We start from the raw sequence: 6000 nt of genomic DNA, 5'->3' as shown, positions 1-6000 counted from the left end.
TGCGCTGGCTCATAAAATGCGACCAGCGCGGAAAAGTGATGTGCTTCCGCGCTGGCAGCGCATTGGATACACTATGAGCCGCCAGTCAGCGCGGATATTTTAATAACAGACGCGCTGATGCAGTTAACCTTAGGAAAGAGGGTCATTTGGCCAATTCAGAGAGCATGAGTTTGATTTTATGACACAGTAGGGATACTGACTGGATGACAGTGACAAATTGCTGTGTAACACCTATACTGGATCAACCTATGGAATCTTCTTCTGAAGCACTCTCTCCTCCGCATGAAATTCCAACCATTGATGATACTTTGAGTGATGTGATTGACAAAATTGGGAGGCTCAATCTTGATTCACTCCCAAATCAATCAACTAAGCAGCCTGGAAAATCTCAGAAAGGTCCCCCAAAGTGGCTGGCAAAGACACTTGAAAGTGTTCATCCTGATGAGGTTGGAAAGACAAGAACTAGAAATTCAACTCGGAAAAATGGAGGTGATGTAGATGACTCTGATTCACCTATTGATATGGATGTTTCTTATGATTTTGAATTGAATTTTTCTATAGATTTTGAACCAACTTCCTTCATAGAAGCCTCTTCTCATGATGAATGGAAAGAAGTGATGCAAAAGGAGTATGATGCCTTCATAAAGAATGGAACTTGGAAGCTAGTTGATCCTCCATTGGGAACCAAACCAATTGGATGCAAGTGGGTCTACAAGAACAAGTATAAAGCTAATGGCTCACTTGAAAAGCACAAATCCATACTTGCAATAAAAGGTTTTTCATAGAAGGAAGGGGTCGATTATGAGGAGACTTTTTCCCCCACAAAAAAATGGGCTACCATCCGGAAACTCTTTGCCCTAGCAACTTAGAATGCTTGGAAAGTCCATCAAATAGACAAAAAAAATGCTTTCTTGAATGGAGATCTAAAAGAGAATGTTTTTATGTCCCAGCCTAAAGGATTTGTTGTAAAAGGACATGAAAATAAAGTATGCAAACTTGTAAAATCCTTGTATGGCCTCAAACAAGCACCACGAGCCTGGTATGAAAAAATAATTGAGCATATTCTGAAACTCAATTTCAAACATTATGATCTTGATGATGCAACTTTGTTTGTCAAGAAAGCTGGCAAAACAATTGTATATCTTGTGGTATATGTGGATGATCTTTTGATGACAGGGAACAATGAGAGATACATTGCATCCATAAAGAAGGAACTGAGGAAAGGTTTTGAAATCACTGATTTGGGCTATGTTCATTACTATCTTGGTATTGAAGTAACTCAAATCCGAAGTCCATATTCCTTTCTCAAAAGAAGTACATCGTAGATCTGTTGAACAAGTTTGGCATGGCTTAATGCAATCCTCTAACTACTCCAATGGAACAAAACTTAATGCTCACATCCATTGAAGGAAAATAATTTGAGGATGCAACAAAGTATAGATAGCTTGTAGGAAGTCTCAACTACCTGACTACTACCAGACTAGACATTTCGTTTGTTGTTGGAATCCTCTCCAGGTTTATGCAAAAGCCTTGTGAGGGACATCGGTATGCTGCAAAAAGAGTTCTAAAGTACCTGAAGGGAACTCAAGACTTTGGACTCAAGTATACACAGGCGGATGACTTTAGCTTGATTGGATACTCTGATTTAGACTTCGATGGAGACAAATAAACTAGGGTATCTACTTCTAGTTATGCTATGGATCTTGGATCAGGAGCTATCTCTTGGAGATCATGCAAAAAATTAGTTCCGACAGATTCCACAACAAAGGCAGAATATGTGGTAGTAGCTGAGGAAACAAAAGAAATTGTGTGGCTTAGGAAAATTCTGGAAGATTTGAAGGTAAAACAAGTACATTCAACTCCACTCATGATCGCCAATACCTATGCAATAAAGTTGGCCAAGAACCCAAAGTTCCATGATCGAACGAAGCACATCAATACAAAATATCATTGGATTCGACATCATGTGGAGGCAAAGATAATACATCTTCGCCATTGTTCCACTAATGAGAAGATTGCAAACATATTCACCAAAGTTCTTAAATGAGAAAAGCTTGAAAGATTTAGAATGATGCTTGGACTCACCAACATCCCTTCAGATTTGACACCTAATCATAGGGATTGGGTGAAAATATTGTAAATAATGTAAATAATTATAAGAGAAAATGATGATTCATCTGGAGATGAAAATCAATAGTCACTCCCTCATGTATATAACTATGAATAGTCCAAATGAATAAACATAATCTCATTTGAAGAGTTACCTCCTATCCTGACAAAATTCACCAAAGCTATGAGTTTTGAATCAACTGAAGAGATGTGGGACAAGATTGATCTAGGTGAATATTGGTGGCCACCTACCTATTCCACCTAGACCTCCTGTTGGTTTCATATGTTTCCTTGTTTATTACAGTATTTACTATTTTTATCATTTTTTCAAGTCCTGAACTTCTGGAGCAGTTTTTACCCCATAAACAACGTTTTATTGAGGTTCGTAGTAGTCCCAAAGGCATAAGAAAGGACCTATCGCGAATCCTATAGTACTAAGAAAGATCTTTCCAACAAGGTATCATATGTGCCAAATGGAGATAAATGACCAAGTTACGACCTCAAGAAGTTGGTTTCCCAACTAACTCCAACGATGCCCACAAACTCTTGGCATTCCACCTCTTGGGGTTAGTGTTTTGGTTGTTTATGGTTTCCCCTTGTTGTTAAATAATAAATAGGCCCTTAAGCCTCATTTTAACATAGTTCAGAGGCATGTAGCCACCACATCTCTTCTCAGAGATAAGCTACCATTGCCCGAGCTAGTTTATTTCCATTTCTATTTGTAAGCATATTTCAATATTTGGTATTAATGAAATGAAGTGTTATGTCTACTACACCTCTATATTTATGGTTATATCTGTGATTTGTTGCATTCATGTTTAAGTTCTGATCAGTGGCATCAGAGCAGTCTTCTCTTTCTATGTTTTTCTTTGCATGTAACGAGGTTGGGATATAGGGAGTCAGGGCTCAAATTGGTCGAACCCTTGCCATACCATCTTCGCAAATATCGACGACCTCCCATGGAAGAAGAGAAGAAAGACGAGGGAGTGTGAGATCCTTTCAAAATATTTCTCAAAGAAGCCTTCGAGCAACAGAGGAATGCAGTGATGGATAAATTTTCCCAGATCCTTCATCTGCTACCCAAAGGCGATGCATCTTATTCTAGTAGCCACTCTAGAAGTGCCACACCCTTTAAGGTACAAGTTAACTTCGACATCCCCATATTTGAAGTTTTAATAGATGTAAATGTCGTAGATAAATGGTTAAATATCCTAGAAGGATATTTTTCTGTTCATGGATTTTCCAGCCGTGAAAATATTACTTTTTCACTTCTCAAAGCCACTCCCCACGTCAAGGACTGGTGGGAAACATACTATGAGCAAAAGGATGAAATTACACCTTCATTGTTTTCAACCACTACCACTTGGGATTCATTCAGGGATGCAGTACTACCCTATCGAGAGATATGAGGATATCTACATACAGTGGACCACATTGCGGCAGGGAAGGGACCAAGATGTGCCAGAGTTTACCAATGTCTTTCATACCCTTCGCACGAAGGTGGGTATCAAGGATTTTGAGCAACATTTGGTACTCAAGTACCATGACTGTCTACAGAGATACATTGAGGATGAGATGCAGTTCTCGAACATCTCCTTGCTCGGCATAGCATACCAATACACTGTCAAGATTGAGCAGAAGTATAAACAAAAGAAGTGAGACTTTGGATCTGTGAATTCGAAGCAAGGGAAAGGTGCCCCAAAACCACAGAGAAAAGGACAAAGCCAAGGCAGGGCAACCCAAGACATCCTACTAAAACCATATGAAAATACCAACACCCCGAAGACAAAGAAGGAAACAGGAAAATGGTGTGAGTTCCATAAGAGCTCCACTCACAACAAAAGTGAGTGTCAGGACAAGTAGTCACTAATGGCCAAGCTTAAGGCTTCAGAATCAGATCCATGTTTTGAATATAAGTTATAACTTGAGAAGGGGAATGACAAAGGGGAGAAGATCATTAACGGAGAGCCTAGTGCCACTGTAGCCACCACTAAGATCTAGAAGAATGAGTCTGAAGATCTAGAGGATGGGGATCATTTCTTCCACTCACAGATGTGGGTGAAGTGTTCTCCATTGTAGTTCATTGTTGATAGTGGGAGCCAAAAGAACCTCATTTCAGCAGAGGTCATGAAGCGGTTGGGTTTACCAACTACAACACAATTGGGTGGCTTCACCAAGGATAAGATCTTCGTGTCAACCAGCAGTGTCACCTTCCCTACAACATAAAGCCATTCATGGATGAGGTACTATGTGATGTTTCTCCTCTTGAAGTTTGTGATGTATTATTAGGACAACCATACTTGTGGAAATGACATGCTGTATATGAGTCTAGACCTCGCTATGTGATTCTTACTTTGGAAAACAAGTTGTACAAGATACCGTAGGTAGCCCTGCCTACCACCATCTCTTTGATTTCTATCAAAATAGTGTAGTAAAATCATTTCATATACCATGATTTTTTTTCCTTATGATTTGCCCTAAGGGCGAGAAGACGATTGTTGCCACAACTTCCAAATAGGGCTCCTCCACACAACAACAGTAGATGGAAAAGGTCGTGGAGGAGTACAAGAACATTTTTTCCTCACCTGCGGGGGTACCTCTACACTGTCAGGTCAAGCACTCCATCTATCTAACATTGGGTGCGCCGCTACCCAACGGACCAATCTATTGATTCTTTGTTCTGGAGAACGATGAGATCAAGAGGTAGATTCGAGAGTTATTTCAGAAAGGGTACATTAGGTCAATCTCATCACCCTGTGGGAGCTCAATTTTATTGGTACAAAAGAAGGATGAGACCTGGAGACTTTTTATTGACTATTGGTTGCTGAACAAGATCACTGTCCAGAATAGGTACCCAATCCCATGGATTGATGACCTCCTGGACCAGCTCAAGGGGGCCAAATATTTCAGCAAGATTGACTTGAAGTCTGGTTATTTCCAGGTGCCTATCAAACCCTCTGATGTGTGGAAGACCACCTTCAAATCCAAGGAGGGGATTTTCAAATGGTTGGTCATGCCTTTCGGGTTAACGAATTCCCCCACAAATTTCATGCGGTTGATGGATGCCATCTTGTGACCCTTCACCAATGCATTCATGGTGGTGTATTTAGATGACATCTTGATATTCAGCTAGAGTTGGGAATAGAAACTCCATCATATTTGACAGATCATCCAAACCCTATGACAACAAAAATTGTGTGCCAATCTAGAAAAATGCACTTTTAGCATGACCTAGGTTCAATATCTGGGGTACATCATTGATGAGTAGGGTGTGCATGTGGACCTAGGAAAGATAAAATTCATTCAGGATTGGCCAGCCCCAACCACTCTAATAGAGCTCCACAACTTTCTAGGCCTTGCAAATTTCTACCGCAAGTTTGTGTTGGGGCTCTCTCATATCACTTGGCCTTTAAGTCAGGTCACCAAGGATGGAGCAAAAGAAAAGTTATTTTGGTCCAAGACCAAATAGAAGGTGTTTGTGGAGTTGAAGCAACACCTCTTCTCTGCGCCAGTGCTCACATTACCAGACCTACAACAACCATTTGAGATTGAGATAGATGCCTCCAACTATGTTATTGTTATAGTTCTTGCTCAACGGAGGCATCGAATGGCTTATCACTGTAAGATACTTTCAGACATAGTTTGAATGTATCCCACCTATGACAAAGAAATGTATTCCATTGTGCAAGCCTATTTTCAATGGAAGAATTACATTTTGGGGAAGGAAACGGTCATCCACACAGACCACCGATCCCTGTAGTTCAACATAAGAGAAGTTGCAGAACCATCGCCATCAGAAATGGTCCACATACCTGCAAAAATTCCATTTGAATATCAAGTATAAGAAGGGAAAAAATAATAATGTTGTGGACTACCTCAACTGACCACAAG

This window comes from Pinus tabuliformis, chromosome 4_2, assembly GCF_031772625.1.
Source record: "Pinus tabuliformis cultivar Carrire ecotype Pingquan chromosome 4_2, CPIR1, whole genome shotgun sequence".
NCBI lineage: Eukaryota > Viridiplantae > Streptophyta > Pinopsida > Pinales > Pinaceae > Pinus > Pinus tabuliformis.
Note: the sequence above shows the minus strand (reverse complement) of the source record.